General features: G+C 46.5%; 1 protein-coding gene across 6 annotated transcripts in view; it reads left to right on the forward strand.

Moving 5' to 3' along the window:
• Positions 1 to 17,971, forward strand: part of TCF20 (transcription factor 20) — a 129,861-nt gene that overhangs the window by 45,706 nt on the left and 66,184 nt on the right. Inside the window, exon 1 of one of the 6 annotated variants that reach the window (XM_039725504.1) lies at positions 8,103 to 8,267. The exons of the other annotated variants lie outside the window; for them this stretch is intronic. The gene's annotated coding sequence lies outside the window, so the exon portion shown is untranslated. Of the gene's footprint in view, positions 1 to 8,102; positions 8,268 to 17,971 lie in introns of those variants that run through there. 6 annotated transcript variants of the gene reach the window in all.

Consider the following 17,971-nt stretch of genomic DNA (forward strand, 5'->3'; position numbering starts at 1 on the left):
AGGTGGGACTGAAAATGGGTCTCTCCAGACCGAGTTAAGTTTGTTATGAAATGTGTGCTGCAGAGCTACAGAAAGCTGGGCTACTGTTGGGGGAGATTGGAGGTACCTTTGTGTGGTTGTTTTGGGATCCCTGGATTAAAAATAAAAAAGGCAATGTAGTTTTTCAAGCAGAATCAAAACACGTTGGTGGCATCAGAAGCTAACAAACTGAGAGCTGGAATAAATACTTAATGCTCCTCCCTGTGAGACCTCTGCTCACAGCCAGTAGTCATGGAAAACAGGACAAAACAGATGTGGATGCCCGAGCAAGTGAATAGTACTGCTTCATTTATTGCTGTTTTGAAGTGAGATGTTTTCCTCTCCTCACTAGCTTGCCAAGCTTCTTTTGTGGTTTCAGTGGCCTGGGACAGTGGTGGGAAGAAGGTGCTGGTATATTGCACCTTTGCCAGCCCAGCAGGTCTGATTTTGGGATCTGGGCAAAGCTCCTCTGCTGGGGATGTGTGGAGGGGTGTTTCTGCCTTGGCTGAAGATCCCATCTACTTGTTTTGAACAGATGGATTGAGAACAGGTAGAAGAGCAGGAGGGTGTCCACAGGCTGGTACAACGCAGCTCCATGTGGAACTTCTCCTGAAACGCTTTCTCCAAGGGCGAGCTGCAAAGGGTGGGGCAGCTGGTGGTCTGTGGCACCTTCTGTGTCCACCAAGGGGCTGGAGGGAGTGGGGGTCATGCTAAGGCTTACCCCACAGTAAATGTAGTTTAAGAGAGAGGAGGAAAACCAGGGACAAAAGCTTGCAAACCAGGGACAGGAGGATGTATTTTGTTCACTCAGCTGGTGGATGGGCAGCAAGAGGGATGTGTTGCTGATTAATGTGAGCTGTTGATCGCCTTTGGACAGAGGTGATGCTGTGGAGGGGAGTAGTGCCCACCTTTGTGCTACTGAACCATCCAGGGCTTATTCGGTCCTTTTCCAGTTAGGGGACCATTTTGGTGGGCCCTCCAGCTTTGTGTTGCCCTCCAGCAGCAGTGCTGGTGGCGGTGGCAAGGTCCTTGGCTCCCTGGAGACTGCAGCTTGCAAGAGGGGGTGGGAAGGTCTCCCCCATCTCAGCTGGCACCTTGGGAGCCACCTGGTCCCCTCCCCTGCCAGGGGGTGCTTTCTGACTGTGTAAGGGGAGCTTTTGGAGGAGCCAGGGGCTGGCTGCCAGGCTTCCTTTAATTCCCCCAGCTGGCAAACAGGAGGCCTGTGTCGGTTGCCGGGGCAATGGCGGGAAGCTGTGTTAGTTTAATGAAGCATTGGGAAGGCTGCTGTTTATTTCAGGGGAGCGGGGGCTCTCTCGTCTGCCAGGATGCTCTGCCGGGATGGAGGAGCAGCTGCCAAAGGACTCCTAGGCCATGACTGCCGTGCTCTTCCCCTCGACTGCTGCCCTCAGCCCTTCCCAGGGTGCAGAGGCCAGCGTCAGGGCCATCCCTCAGCACAGCATGTCTGTCTCCTCCCCTTCCACTCGAGCGCAGCATTTTCAGTGCCATGCTGTCAAACTTGGCCTCTTCCAAAAGCGCCTGCTGTTTGCCAGGGAAGGGACCCCAGTCCCACTCGTGTGTTGAGGACTCAGTGCTCGCCTCAGGCAGGGTGCCTCCCTCCCTGGGTGTCTCTTCCCGTTCATTGCCCGCCTGGGGTACGGTGATTATCTGACTGGGGTGTTGAACTTACTCCTTTATTTAAGCAAATGAAGACTTGAAGCATCAACGTCTTCATAGTAAAGGTGACCTACAAAGGAGGGAGGAGAAGAATGGAGAGGGGGGAAAGTTATGCCCCTTTTCTAGTGTCTCTTTTTGATTTCAAAGGGATCTAATGGGGGGCTTGGGCTTTTTTATCCTTCTTTGCTTCTTTTCTTCCCAGCGTGTTATTTCAAATACAAAAGGATTTCTGGTCTTGTTTAACCTCTAGGGGGGAGGGGGAATTCGATGCACAACTTGAGCACTAATAGGCTTATGACTATTCAGATAAAACTTCATTAACCGAGTGTTTAAAAAAATAAGCCTTATTCAGACCTGTTAAAAATCAAGAGAGTGTAAATGGGTGTGAACAAACAAATGCTAGGTGGAGAGGTTGTCTGAAAGTTCAGTAAGCCGTGTCCATTTAATAAAAGGCTAAGAAAAAGCCTCAGGCCACAGACCAATGAATTTTCACACAAAAAAAGGTGAAATAAGACTATTGTCTTGCAAAGGGAAAAAAGGGCCTTTTCATATGTGAAAAGAGAGATGTATTTGGTGAAGATACACAAACAGAAATGCATCTGATTTTTTTTTTCTTTTCTCCCCTCCCCCTCTTTTTCTGGTTCCCATTTAAAATACCGTATAAACAAATGCTGTCCTGGAAGCTGCTTCCTGAGCCGCTGTAGCAGAGCATCCCCTTGTCCTGCAGGGGCAGCTTTCCACAGCGGCCCTTGCAGGACCAAGTCCCCCTCTCCCGGGCACAGTGGCACATGACGTGCCCGGGGTGGCAGTGTCCCGCGGGGCCCTGCAGGCTGCTGTGCCAGCCCTGCCATGCGGCTGGAGCACAGGGAGCCGTGTCTCGCCCGAAGCCCACATCTGCCCCAACTCTCCGGCGCCCTGTTGCTGGCCCGCCTCCCCGGCCCCTTTCTCCCCGTTCGTGCGAGCCTCGTGCCCTGTGGACGGCTGGTAATTAAAAAACCAGGAGGGGGATATTACTGAGTTAACAGGAGTTATTTGTGAAGCTGCTGGAGAGGGGGGGAGAGAGATCTATCCCCAGGGAAAGCTGCACTGACGAGGGGTGGGGGGGAGCAGGAGGGAGGAGGAAGTGGGGGCGAGATTGGCAGGTGACTGCCAGCTCCGAGGAGATGACAGCGGCAGCAGCTCCGCCAGTCCCACTTGAACACTGCACTGCAGGTACTGGGTTAATGGGTGGGAAGTGGCGAAGAAGAATATCAGGGTGGGTGGCTGGAGGGGAGGGTGTTGGCATGGGGGAGTTGATTTCTGTTAAACGCCAAGATAGAGATGACACTCTATATACATGTAATCATTAGACTTCATTCCCAAGAATATTTTCCTTCATATAATTTTTTTAAATGCAGAGAAAGCTTTCCCCAAACCTGACAGTATTCTACCTACAATCACTTTCCCCATGCCAAATACTACCATGCTCTACAAAACCGGTCTGAAATGCTGTACTATTTTTGACCATTTCATTTGGGTTATTTGTAGTGAAATTTTAATTTTTAAGGTGCTAGGAATAGGCTCCTCAGTCCCACATCATTTCCATGTAGCAAGGCCTTTTTACTGAATGTGAGACTGCATTACAATCTAAACCTCACAATTTTCTTGTTTGATGACACTGACTATCCAAGTAGAAAATTCATGTATCCTTCTTTTGCAGGACTGGCAGGTTAGACCTAGACTGGAGTCCTGATTGACATCTGCAGACAGCATTCTTGCTCATGCTCATGCTTGCTCTCTCTCTCTCTTTCCCCTGTGCTCATGCTCTCTTTTCCCCCCTCTATTCCTTTTCAGAGGGCAAAACATCTGTTTGCAAAGGGCTGAGGACACACACTGCACAGAGAGATAAAAGCAAAGAGCCCTCATCCCATGTGAGAGTTCATGTAACTCAGGGGGCTGGCGACAGGGTTTGACAAGGGTTGAAATCCTTCTGTCTTTCTCCCTTCTTGTATATTTGAATTTGAAAAACAAAACCACCTGGGGTTATCTCAGGTGTGCACTATTGAGGATTTGGATGTCAGCTTCACTATCAGCTTCATTCTTTGTGCACATAGAGAGAAAGAGGATCACAGATTTGCACCTAAGCTACAGAGAGTGATGCCAGTGCCTTGGTTTATCACAGTGGAGGAAGCCCATGCCTCTCCCTGTCCTCTACAGCAGAGTTAAACCCCAAGGGCCTTACACAGACAGTGCCTCAGCTGGAGTCCTGTCCTTTCTCTCCCTGCAGCAGAAGCCAAGTTTAAGGAATTGGCTGAGAGTTCAAGGCACTCTTGATGATTGTAGACCTGCGTGGTACAGAAGAAGAAGCTTCAAAAACATCGCTATCCTTTTCTCTCCAAGCAACAATAGCCCCCTGTAAAATATTTAGCCATAAAGATATGAGTTTTATTTTTGAACGCCATGATTGTGGAGAGGGCCACCACCTGTGCACCTGTGGTGTTACAGATTTTAGTCCAGAGACTAGGTTCTCAGCTGTAAGAACAGCTGATGGGCTGGTCATCCAGTTTAACCTATGACTCAGATATCGTACTGGCTCACTTATCAAAAACACCGGCAACAAAAGGGGCAAAAACCCCTTTTGATTTTCCAGTACTGACATAAGTACACTGATTTACATTACATGGAGATACATATTTTGACTGCTTGACAAAGAAAATCATGCCCATGACAGCTTCTTGTCAAGCAAGTAATCCTACTAAATGGAAGCATGACCAGCACCATCCGTTTTTGAGGTTTCTTCTGCGTGGTAATTTCCAGAGTCCTGGTATGGCCAGTTTTAGGGAACTGTTTATCTGGTGACTACCTGCAGTCTTTGCTGAACAGCACTGGAAACATTGGGCATTTAGCAGCTTTGAAAATTACACAGTAGGCATTTTAAATGTACTTCTCAAGTGTGCATTGGTTTTAAAGCTTAGCAGCTGGCCTTTTGGCCATATATATAGATCACACACACTCTGACTTGCTTATCGGGAATGGCAGTTAGTTGAGTGCAAAGAAAAATTATATGTTTCTCTCCTGCCTTCACCTTCCCCTTTCGTGTTTTCTGTGTGGAATGAGGATCTTGGGGATGCCTTGAGCGGGACCATGAAACCCCTGGCCTGTCAGTTTTGCTAGGGATAGAGGGGACTTGCTGTGCAAAGTGCTAGATAGAACCTGCTATATTTTCACTCTTACTGGTATGTGGCAGCAAGAGTTTTAGATGCATGAAACCTTGCTTGGGGGTCAGGGGGGCTGGGGGAAGACACCAGCAGAAGAAACCTTTAGTTCAGAGCTCACAGTTAACAGGACTGAGATTCTGAGCAAGTCTCAGGGTAGTGGGAACGGGTAACACAAAGCCAGCACTGGGAGCTCATTTTAATTTCAACCATCTTGTGCGTGTGTAGTTGGCTGTCTTTGTTTAAAGAACTTGGCCTTCAGGTAGATTTTATTTGGACGGCTTGCTTATCCAAAGAACATTAATGACTTTCCTTGAGGAGTTGCAGCCAGTACCTTTGCACCCTGGTTCTCCTCTAGCCCTGTTTTCTCTTTTCCATAATCTCCCGGTGCCCGGCAGCAAGCCTTTAGGGTACATGCGCAAGCAAAAGGAGCTCGAGTTGGGGAATTAATATTCCTGGAACATAACACCAGCAGCATGCACACGCTGAGGAGAATATTAGAGCTATTAGCGGTGGGAGTTTGGAGTGCATGCAATATCTAGATGGAGAATTCAGTGTGATTAATCTGCCTCTAAGCAGCAGCCTCCGGGCTCTGGGAATTCTGTGGCACGTTTGAAATCAGAACTTTTTTTAATTACCTTTCCGCATCAACAAAACAATTGCAGTTGTGTGAAAATAAGCCCATTCAGTCCCTGCCCTGTCTCTGTTCTTTTTTTTTCCCCTTTTTCCTTTTTGGATGAGGCATGCTGCCGGAGCCCTGAGTATTCACAGTCCCAGCAGCTCTGACAGCATTTTGCACAAGTGCAGAGGGACTTAACCTGGGAGGCTTGGCCAGCCTCCAAGTCAGGTAATTGCATCGTGGGCCAAGCTGGAGCAAGCCCATGCTAGTCGGTATGTATGTGTTAGATTCCTTGCTCTTTCCCCCTTCTTTTTTCCTCTTCCCAGCAAATGCCTGTGCCTCCCTTTCTCCCCCATTCACCTCCTCACCTTGCATCCTGGCATGCTGGCAGCCATGTTGCCTCCCTGCCACGGGCAGGTTGAGAGAGATTCCCCGAGAGAGGAGGAGTGGGATAAATATGGAGGTTTCTTCTTGTGCAGTCAGCAGGGTGGAAAAAAATAGATAAAAAAATTAAAGGAGTCAATATAAAAATGGTAGTAAAGTTGTGGCCAAACAAGGAGCAAGACGTGCTGAAAGATATGGAATTGGATGGGGACCTTCCTGCTTGCAATCCATACCTTTTCCCTCCCTCTCGCGAGCAGAGGCAGGAGAGTTTATTCCATCCATTGCAGCCTGGTTTATTGCTGTACTGGCATGGAGACACTAAAACAGCAGGGGAAATCTTCCCTAACACTGTGGCTCTGCCAGAGCTGGGATGATGCCCTAAGGCACTGGGATTCTGAGTTGATGTGGGAACAGAGGCTTTGGCCATGGAGCAGGTCCAACCTGGAAGACCATCTTCTGGATGCCTGGATTTTATGCTGGAAGCACATAGAGCTGCTGGGGTACAAAAGTTTCAGACAAGTGTCTTGGGTTTCCAGTGCTGGTGCCAGCCCTCTGGGGCACCATGGGGCACTCATGGGGTGCTCCCACCGTCCAGCAGCAGCAAGGTGGGAATGTACTTGCCAGCTGGTTCACGGCAGGGATCTGGATTGCTTCCTGCTCGCTTCTTGCTCGCTCCACAATGCACATTTCCCTCCTGCCTCACTGGCAGGTTGTGGAAAGGGCAGGCTACGATGGTAGTGCTGTTTTCTCCTCCCTTCCAGGTCGACACAGCGATGGGAATTGCTTTGTAGGTCTTGATGAGGGCAGGGATGGAGGTTGGAGAGAGGAGTGGACACACTGTGAGGATCACAAGCTGTCTTCCTTTTGGCTTTGCAGTTCCAATAACTTCATAAATATAACGTCTGCAATTAGCACAGTTTAATTTTTTAAGATTTATTTTTAATTTCACTTGGCTGTGGCTGTGCCCTTGACTTATTCCTCTGAATTCCTGGCCTTCAGGCATGATTAGCAAAGTGTGTTTGAGCTGTCTTACTTCAAAAGGTGAAAAAAAAAAATCCATTTTAAACACAAATAACAGATTTTTATTTTTTTGGGTTTATTTACTGACATGTTTGAGGTGGTGTTAAATTTTGAGAAATTGATTTTAAAAAAATTACACCAGCTGAATAAACAAAAAAAAAGCCCCAAATCTTACAACTTTCCAGGTCACATTAAGCCAATAGCTACTTAATAAGCCTTTTTTTTCTTCTAGGCTTCATTTCAGAAATGACTACAAAAGTCTTATATCATCAGCTTTTGCTCCCAGAGCAACATCCGAGCGTTGCATTGTATTGGGAGTACATCAAAGTCTCTTGGCCTTTCTTTCATCTACCCCAGTCTGTCTTCCCCTCCCCAGGGCACCTAAAACCTAAAAATACACTAGGGAATCAAAAACTCCCCTCTTTTCCCTGGTGCCTTGCACAGGCCTTGCATACAACTCTGTTACTTTACGCTGACCGCTTTTATTCAAATTGTAGTTTAATAGTAATTTCAGATCCTCGGGTGGGGGAAAAAACCCCCAAGTGCCCACTGCTGAGCCTTACCTCTGCCTGGCTCCTGGCTCCCAGACCTGTGGCACAGAGTTGTGTTCGCCCTGCGTGGCCCTGCTTGCCCGGTGGCTCTCAGCGCTGCCTTCCCTGCGTGTCTCAGGCACAACCCGCAGCATCTGCCAGTTTCCATCCTTACCCTGCAATCCCCCTGTGCTGTGCCCCCCGAGCCTCTCCTGTGGCCGCTGCCACCCCTGGATCTTCACCCCAGCACCTCATCCTGCTGCAGTCCCGGCAGGTCCAGAGGGCCCCGGGCAGGTGGTTCTGTCCCAGGAGGGCTGCTGGTGCTCGTGCTGCGCTGCAGGATGGCGCCTGGACTGGCCAGGACACTTTTAAAAGGTATTTCCACTGTGGCCACAAAGTTTATTTGTGAAGAAAAACCACAAAAAACCACCCAAACCCACAACAAAAAAGGGAGTATGATTTATTTAAAAAAAAAAAAAGCCATTTTCTTGGCCAGCCATTTCCTGAGTTCCCTTTGTTACTACTGCAGATATGTGTTTGAATAAGAGCCTTTTCCCCTCCCCTCTCCTATTCCTCCCTGTTCTACCCTGCAGTGAAGTCACAATCCGGCGTTTGTGGGCTCTGTGTGATGTCAGAGACTCGGTCTTGTGACTTCACCGGCGGGCTCAAGCAGAAGGTGCAGACGAGGCTGAGAGAAGAGAAAAAAAGCCCCCTCCTCTCCTCTTCCCTCCCCCCCTCCACCCTCTCGGTTTATAAAACCAGTAGCTGAGATAAATCGGAAGGGGGTGGGGAGAAGCAGCAGGGAAAGCTGAGAAAGATGCCAGAAAGGTACAGTAAATGGGCTTTATCTCTCTCTCCCTCTCCCTGAAAGTTGAGAGTGGAAAATTGCCCTGGGGGCGGCGGGGCAGCCCGAGCCCGCCGTGGCTGGCTGGGCACGGCGAGCCGCTCGCCTTGTCCCTTTTCAAAGGCCCCAGCTGTTGGCTGCTCGCTGCAGTCTGGCTCCTGCGAGACCGACATAAATGGGTTATGGGGTTTATGCATATGCCGGGGGAGGGGTGTCGTTCACCCCCCATTTTCTTCACCATGTATCTCTCGTTGATGATTTTTTTAAAATTTGTTTTGTTTTGGTTTTGGATGTGGTTGTTTTTTTTTTTTCCCCTTGCTCTGCAGGCTCAGAGTAGCACGGGGGTGGATGGGGAGGGGGCCTGCCATTCCCCCGTGATATGTGGGTGCATCAGGAGGGAGAAGGGCAAGGCCTCAGGGTCACATTCTCAAGGGCTGTGAGATATGATTTCTTCTTTAATTTCTTGATTTTTTGGGGGGGAGGGGGGTTGGTGATTGTTGTTGTTTTTTTTTAACTGACAGCTGCACAATAGCAATGTGGGTGCACCAGCAAACAGCAACCTAAAAAATATTTTTTAAAAATAAAAATTAAAAAAAAAGGGGAGGAGGAAAACGGAGGATGGGGGGGGAAAGTGGGGGGTTAGCTTGCCCCTCCCTTCTTTGGTGATTTTTTTTCCCCTGTGTCAAATTTACTGTTCACTTGAGATTTTGGACAAAGACAGGGGCAATGGGTGGGCTGCTTTGAGTTTTGTGATATAATATGACTGGAGCAAGAGAGTAAAGCGCAGACAATTAAGGATCAGCGCGAGGGCTTTGCTCATTCAGTCTGTTGAGGAAGCCGTCATTTTGTGTTAGTGTGCGTGTCTGGAGGAGGAAGGATAGTGGAGAGTGACAGTGGAAGGATGCCTAATGTTGTGGTGTGTTTGTACTTGCTAAATGCCTGCTCCAGGAAAGGAGGGCTTCAAAAGAAAGGGATAAGTGAAAGGGGGTCCTTATGAATTTGCCCTTTGGTGAAGCCACTTCGGACTGGATTCTCACTACTGGGAATGTGATGATTTGTTGCCTCCATGAAAGGGGAGGGCTGAGAAACGAAAAGGGCAGGTGTCAGGCAGGCTCCTTGCTGCCACCGCTCTGCCTGCGCATCTCACCCCCATCACCCCGATGACCGGTGCTTCTGTGCTGCTCTGATTCCTGAAGCTCCTGTGAAAAGCGCCGCGTCCCGACTGTCTGCAGGGCCAGGCTTCTCTCTGCTCCCAGGTCACTTGGGTCCTGCTGCCGCACTTCACTCCTAAAGACCCAGAGCACCTCCTGCTTTTGTAGTTATTTATTTCTTTATTTCAACTACTGGACCCTGGCTGTCCTCTGCCAATATGTTTCAAGGCTGATGAATAGCACCCCCTGCAGTTATAGAGCTGATCTTTTGTAGCACAGATGTATAATTAATTGTGCAGCACTTTTGCAGTCTGAACAGGCAAGTGGATTCTTGGAAGACACCCATGTGCTGCCACCTGCTTCTCAGAGTCCCAGCTCCACGGCCCTTGGGGAAGGGACCTGTTTGCCACAGCTTAAGAGCCTCTGTCCTACTGGAGTGATGTGAAACAGGATTCGAATCCAGGTCTTTGGTGTAAAAGCCACAAACAACCTCAAAGCCAAAGTGCTGCTGCACCCCAGGACTCCTCTCCTCTGCCTCTGCTCCAACATTAAAGAACTTTTATGCATTTTTGCGTCTCTGTTCCATCACAATGGTGATGTTTAGGGATTTTTTTCCTTCTTTTTTTTCTCTCAGAGGGGAAGTAAGGATTTATAAGTTTGAAAAGCACTTTGAAGATAAAAATCATTGTCTGTGCAGAGTACTGTCTGTTGGCTTCTCTGAGTCACTACCTAGCTTGCCTGGGAAATGAAACCTAGAACCCCTCCATAGGCTGCTTGGAGAATTAAACCAAAAGAACCATTGAGGTGTCCTCCTTTGGACCTGTGGCCCTAGGGAGAGCAGAAGTGGGGGTGACCAAGTGGGACTGGACACTGCGTGTGAGTCTGGGAGCTGGGGGGCGATGAGTGAAATGCACCCTGCAAAACTGAGGACAGAGGACATTGGGGATGTGATTTAGCTAAGATTAGATACAGAAGAGATTTTAAGCCTCATTATTTTGTCTGGGTATGGCAAGATTACCCCCTATGGGGCTTTCTTCAGTTCTTTATCTACACCTGCTTTTAAAAGAGCAGCAAACAGTGGAGGAAACCCTTTCCTTTGATTTCTCTTCACCTGGGGACATCCGTCACCCAGGACTGTAACCGTAGGTGTTCAGGTCGGGGGGAGATGAGCATCACTTCAGCCCCGTGCTAGGACATGAAAGGATTAAATCTCTTTCCTAAGCAAAGTGGAAGGTCCCCAGGTGTCTTCTCTCAGGCTCAGAGATTGCAGTGGGAGAAGGAAGCAGGATCCAGCTGGGTAAGAGACCTCATCAAGAGGATAAAAGCATTTAGGGTAAAGGACAGTCTGTCTCCCTGAGTAGGGGAAGTAATCAGTGAGGATGTGCAAGGGTCTCTCAAAAAAGCCCTAGGCAGGCAATGTGTGTATCAGAAAAGAATTTCCAGGCAGTGGTGAAGGGGCAGGAGCTGAAAGCATTAATTAGTTCCCCCCGCCCCCATTTCTGTTAAGATATTCCCTTTCTTGTAACCACAACTGCTTTTTGTCTTTCTTTTCTGTGTTTTTTTTTTTTCCTAACTTGTGTCCCAATGAAAAGGACTGTTAAGGAAACCCCTACTTAGCACCTGAGGCTAGCTGCTGCCTTACTGTTTCTAGAGAGGAGATAATGCTAGCTGATTATAAATAGGATGACTGCCCTTTTTCATCAATATTAGGAGTAAGCCGACACCTTGATCTTTAGCCTGTGGAATGAATCACACTGCAAGAGTTGTTACTTTTGGAGAAGAGTAGTCATTTCTTCTCTCACATAATGCTCCCTGTTATGAAAAGGCTTGGTCCTGACGAGGGGATCCTTGAGCTGGGGGCAGGTACCCCAGGGTATGCGAAATTTCACTCTGGTGAAATGGTTTCTGTCCACCAGTGTAACCAGTGTCTCATCATTAAACCTGGGTTCAGCCAGGGTTGTCAGGGGATGACCTTGAGTGCTGCAGCCTGCCCCCTCCCCCCCATCCCGCCTAATGCTGCTGCTTCTCATTGGAAGTGTCAATGTTGGGATAGCTTGTTTCTTATTTGGACGTTTGGGCTATTTCCTAAACTTGCCAAAACCAGTGGAGACTTACTAAGTTGGTAGGTGGACATGGACTGTGCTTGCTGAGGTGTCTGTTCTTGCTTCTGCTGTTCTAAAAATGCTGACCTTATTTTCAGAGCCCTAATGGAACTGACAGTATTTTGTTTAGGTCTAATTACTCACAGCACATTTACAGAAGTTAAATGGGAGACCTTCAGTCCTAATCATCTCTCAGGACACTTGTGAGTGCCAGCAGGATTCCCATCTGCAGAAGACAATTTCAAGAGGAATGATGAAAGCCATGATGTGTAAGCAGAGGTTTTGTTTAGTAGTAGGCAACTAGAACAATTCCTCAAATCTTGAAACAAAACCAGGTTACTTAAGATTTTACTCTGTGGCTTGGACTCTCTAAAGATAGACTTGTCCAGCCTTTAAAAATTAAAGACCCATTTTCTTAACTGTGGAGAGTTGTGTCTTTGTGTTCGTTACCTAATAGCTTTTAAAGCGTTTTCATCACTTGGGTTAGGTAATGTGAATGAAAATATGCTACTTTTCCCCATCCCCAAACATTCAGTAACATTTATAAATAGTGGAATACGTTGCATTCAAAGTTGGAAGTTATGTATGTTCTCATGTGCCCCATCCTGATTTGGATTTGAGTGCAACTTTAAAGTAATGCAGGGCACTAAAATAAGACATTAATAACTTTTGAAATGTAGAATTAGAGTGTTTGAGCATTGAATAAACTTAAATGAGTCTTGAGATACAAAGTAATTAAAGTGGTTGTGTTTGAAGTAGGTGTTTTTCCCTCATGTTTTGTTAGCAAGAGGAGAATTTACAGTAAGTGAACTGTGGTAGAACTTTAAAAATATTTTCAATAAACCAGTCTCTCAGATGAATCAGGACCACAGAACATCACTATACCTAACAAAAAAGAAGCACAGAAGTTGATTTCTATGAGAAGAAGTTAATAAGATTTCTTGCAATGTCTGTCTTTAGTGGACCCTTAGGTTTCTACTACCCAATATAAATACAGACTTCGTACCAGATTAATATAGAAGAGTCTCTTGGTTTTGGTCCAGTCTGATGCTTTCTGCGTTGGCCTCTTGCTCCTGCAAGCTCTTAAGTGCTGTTTCATGTGCCTGGAATTCTGGAGCATGGTAGCAGCAAGGTGACTGGAAGAACTAAAACTGTTCCTTCAGGGACCTTTTTTTTCTCTCCTGTTGGAACAGCTGAGATTCAACAGCTATTGCATACATCAGGGAGGAAGCCAACAGGGAGCAAAGTAAGAATCAAAACCTTAGCTGCCTCTAAAATTTGGAACTATATGTCATGGGGATTTGTGCTTGTTAAGCCCAGAAATTCCCACTTCCCCGTAGGCAGAAAAAGCCACCCCAGCAAATGAAACCTCTGTAAAGGGCTAGCAGAAGTAAGAGAGAAAAAAATTCTGTTCTGTAAAACATGTTCAGGCAAGGAGAGTTGGTTTTATGTAAGATAATTTAACAAGACAAGTTCTAATATTTGAATTTCTACTTTTATTTAGATATGCTTAGCAATTCAGATAATGAAGATTTATTGATGGACTTTTCTGCCTTGTTGGAGACAGTCTTGCTGGAGAATCACATTTGTATGGCTTTCTGTTTTAATTTCCACCTTTATTACTCTGGGCATCTGCATGGAAATTTGATTGGCTTTTCCTTAAAAGTTCAGCTTCTGTTGTTTCTCGCTTTTTCTGCTGGACTCAGATTCTTTTGTCTGCAGCATCACAATCACTTTCACAGCAACTAATTCTATTCTGCCAGAAGCAGCTTTTTGGCAGGAAGCAAAAGGAAGAAGCAGAAGAAGCAGAGGAGGTCTTAAGGTACAAAGATCTTATTTTCATGAATCAGCTCTTTGTAATGGGAAGATGAAAAGGCAGAAGTGTTGCAGTGTTTTAATTTTTTTCTCCTGCTATGATTCACACTACCTACCTTCAGCTGCTTTATCATTTTCCTTCCTTTGAGATGCTCCAAAGTATTTCAATCCAGTTGTTCTGTTGCAGGAAGGGGCTGTAGGACTTAAGACTATTGCTTGTGGAGACATTCCCAGTGTCTGGAGGGGAGCACCTTCCAAATGATGCACCCAAGACATGACCATCAGTAGGCTGAAAAATCTGTGCTTGTCAAAAATATTTTCCAGCAAGCACAAGATCCTTTGATAGTCTTAAGGGGAAAAGTTAAATATCAGTGAATTAATGAGAGGAGAGCCCTCTCTGTCTTTGCTGCAGTTCCTTGGGAGATGTCTGATACTGCTTCTCCCTTGTGTAGGTTCAGATGTAACACTTTTTATCTGAAGTTAAGTGTAAAAAAAATAGGAGGAAGGTATGGGAAGTCCTGGGGCTGGGTAGGAAGAGAGGTAGGAAATGTTAATGAATGTAGCCATGCTGATGTCTTTCGTGGAGAAAGAAACAGGTGAGCTGCCCTTGCTTTACACTTGCTTGAAGATGTAGCTGTCCCACCGTGAATATAAGTTTCAGTCCCCGGTTGTGTGACCTGTAGGTGCCCAATCTTGCTGTCATGTTTTGTATTATCTATCTTCAAGGTAGTCACTAATGCCCATTCCCACAGCATCTAAGAGCCTCTAGATGAAAGCTGTGAAAGTGCAGTGGTGAGCCTGTGCGTGACATGAAATTGTGTAACAGGGGAATAGATTAGGATAAGGGTAATACTTTGAGGGGATGGGGGCCATCTCTGTGAGGAATCTGTGTGCCAGACTCCATGGAGGCTTCACCTTCCTAGTGCTGCATCAACAGTGAAACCTTTTGTAAAGAAGAAGAAATCTCTCAGAGGACCCCACCAGCTGCATTCAGAAATAATGTTTGCTCTAACAAACACTGGGGTGCTCTGAGCCTTTCCAGCCTATGTTACCTGCAAATTTGTTCTCAGTCCCCCATCCTGCATCACTTACTATCCTCCCCGCTTCCAGGCAGAGGGAGCTGAGGGAGTGTGTGAAGATGAGAGGTGGTTGAGGTCAGGAATGGTGTCATCCTTCTGTTCCCCCTCCAAGCTGCTAATGTATGCTTCTGGAGAGCCACACGAACTGAGTAATTACTGAATTACGGCTAGATCAGAAGTGGTGACCTCAAAGACAGAAGGAGACTCTCCATCTCCATTTGTCAGTCCCCTTGGGGTCAGAAGGACAATTTTTCGCTGGGATCTGTGAGAGGGGGGAAAGGGAAGTGCAAGGTAAGCCTTACATTAAGGCATAACAGGGAAAACGTTTGCTTTAGCCACGGCAGCGTTCATGTGCAGTAAGATGCAGCACTGCTTGCATGTGTGTGATGACAGCAGCACTGGTGGGAGCAGTGGCACTAACCCAGAGGGCTGCTCAGGGGACTTTATTTTGCCCAGAATTGCCCATCCATCATAGAGGAGGGTGCCAAGTCTTGAGGCCATTTTTCTGTCTTTTTTGTGCCTCTATCCTCAAAAGCATTTCGATTAGGAGATGGCAGGGAGGATTTCAGGGAGGATGGAGGTGGGATTTAGAAAGTTTCTGTTGTGGTAGTACCATGGTGGCTCTGTACAATTATGGCTGAGGTGATTTTCTTACACTAAAAGCAGAGACTTCAATCTTTCTTAGAACTGTGGTGTAGCACATTTGCTGAATTTATGGCACTTACTCTTGGATAATAGAATATATTTGCTGGAAATTTACATTCAATGTAATTTGTTTTGTTTGTTGTGTTGATTGTAAAATTGATCCTTTACATGGGTTTTAAAAATTGGTTTTGGGAATATATTTGCTGGAAATTTACATTCAAACCTGTTTTGTTTGTTGTGTTGATTGCAAAATTGATCCTTTACATGGGTTTTAAAAATTGGTTTTGGGTGTTTTTCTTATTTTTAGTTTTATTTTGGTTTGGTTTTTTGTAACCATTTTTGGCCTTAAATCCCTGGAGTTTTTTCTTCTTTTCTGAATTGAAGGGTGAGAGTGTATAAATGCAACTGAGGACTTACCCTGAAGTAGAAAGGCTTGCATGGATGTTAGATTTCCACCCTGATGGTGTGTGTGGGATTGTAGCCCTAGTAGCATGATGGGGTTACTTTTGTCATTAGTCCTAAGAATGTTTTATATATAACACTTTTTTTTTGTGTAACTGACAGTGGTCAAGTAGGTAGATGTCCCTGAATGGCCAAGTCAGAGGCTGAATTTCTTTCCTCTGGAAAGGAAATGAAATGTTCAGTGGCAAAGGAGAACTTGGCAATGTGAACAAGGTGTACTAATGACAGTGGTTTTTCATCGTGAGTCTGCAGACAGCCAAAAATTAGTTTCTGAGAGAATTAAATCATCCATTAAGCTCAGTGGGGTTGTACATTGAAGCCTGATAGATCACTTGGAAAGCTGCAGAGGATATGGCGTCTCTACTTGCGTGATATTTAACTAATATAGTTTTGATAATTTTGTTTACATTCTGCGCTTAAATTGACCCTGTGTATTACCAGTGATGCCTACTGTAGTGCAACAGCTGATGATGGTGTGACAATTGCCTGTGTTTACAGCATCAGCTCTTTTAAAACTTCAGTTCATCCTTCAAAATCAGCCATAGAGTTTTCAAGCTTTTAAATATTTTTAAAAGCAACTCCTGTTGTATTTCCGTTGTAACACCTACAAAGTAGTCAACACTACAGAGTTGTAGTTTAGTAGTTACTTTGTAACACTACAAAGTAGTAGTGGGGAAATGCCTCTCTGCAGCAGACTAGAGATCTATCTATATAACTATATAGATATATCTATATAACTCTGTGAACTCACTTATTTGGGTCCTTTGAGAAATGTTTGACTTGGGAATGGTTGCTGTCCTTGTATTTTCATATGAATTTTTGAACATTTTACAAAACTTCTATTCATGCTGCAACTTCATTTTAGACATTAGGTAAGAAATACCTTGTTATAACAAGCTTATCTAGATAAGGCATGCTGTCCTGTGTTTATATATACCAAAGGGTTTTACCTTAAGGTAAGTTTAAGTTTAGCTTTAGTTAGAGCTCTCTAAGCACTCCTGCCTTACGAATCTACATAAAGGATTGACCTCAATTGATGTTTCACTTCAAACTCAGAAAACAGATAATGGAAAACCAAATTATAAAAATCTTATCGAGTTCCCCCACCCCATTACAGCTTTTATCAGAGTCCTGGATCCCCAGGGGGAACGCTGCTCTAACCAAGCTCTTAGCATGCCGTGGCAGTCAACAGGATTAAGGCTGTTTCTGAGCAGAGCAGCCTGGCGGTGTGTCACGGCGAATGTGCTGTCGGAGCCTCCTCTCCAGGCGAAGGGAGCGATGACCTGCACCTCGTGGGAGCAAAGCAGCGTGCCTGAAACGCCACCTGTGCATGGGCAGCCAGTGCCCAGGAGAGCGGGGTGCAGTTCTGCGAGGGCTCGCAACACGGCAGCGCCTCTGTGCTCCAGCTGCAATTTCCAGGGCGGTGATGAGGAGCGCGTCGCAGTATTCTCATCTGAAGGAGACAAGGCATAGATCACAGCAGTGGACTCATCTCAGAATGGAGCCAGTGCCTCTCGAGTTCCAAGAGGAGTGAGCAGAGGAGCAGGCAAGGCTTTCCTAGATGCTCCAGGTGCACGACTGCCTGACCAGCAGCTGGGGAGTCCTGAACACCCACAAACTGTTAACTTGAAAGACAAACAGTAGAAGCACATGTAATTGTTGTCTGCTCTGGTTGTTTTCCCCACACTACTGGCATCGTTTGAGGCTTATCTAGATGGAACTTCAGCCAGCCTCCAAATCACTTTTGACAGATAATGCACGGTATGAGATGTGGTGGTTTGTATTTATTTTTCACAAAAAGCAAGTGACCTGTGGAGGAGCCATCAGTGAAGTTGTCAGCTGGCTGTGCTTACAACACAGTCCGTCTCAGCAGTTCATTGCCTTTTGGATGAGCTCTGAGCAGAGGCCTTCTCTTGGAGTATGCCTTGCTGAGGGTCTGGGAAACAAAGCTTGGGAAACAGGGCAGTTACTGAAAGTATCATATCTGCTCAGTAAAGTTCCTGGCAAAGCAAGTTTTAAACGATGCTTGAGCTTTCTCTGCCCAGCACTTAAGAGCTTCGCAGACTGCCAGCCCTGCTGCGTTTTCACGTGAAATGTTCTGAGTGGCAGATGGAGGAAGCTGTAATGTCACACAGAGCGTTCTTCGCTGGCATGCGGGCTCCAGTGAAGGAGGTGATGATTTGACAGGCACTGCATCCCTGCTCTGCAGCTGCCCCATCCACCAGCCTCCTTGCCCTCTCGCTCTCAACCCAAAAACTCGCGAATGATCTGAAAAAAGCTTCATTCTGTCCAGCACAGAAATGCAGCTAGGCGCCCCGGGCTCCCAGACGCGGGGGCGGTGGGGACTCGGAGGGCTGGCAGTGCCACCGCTGGTGGCCCGGAGGCTGCGGGCCGCGGGCAGGAGAGCCCGGCCACCATGTTGCTTCCCGAGATC

The sequence above is a fragment of the Passer montanus genome, unplaced genomic scaffold (assembly GCF_014805655.1).
Source record: "Passer montanus isolate IOZ18808 unplaced genomic scaffold, ASM1480565v1 scaffold55, whole genome shotgun sequence".
NCBI lineage: Eukaryota > Metazoa > Chordata > Aves > Passeriformes > Passeridae > Passer > Passer montanus.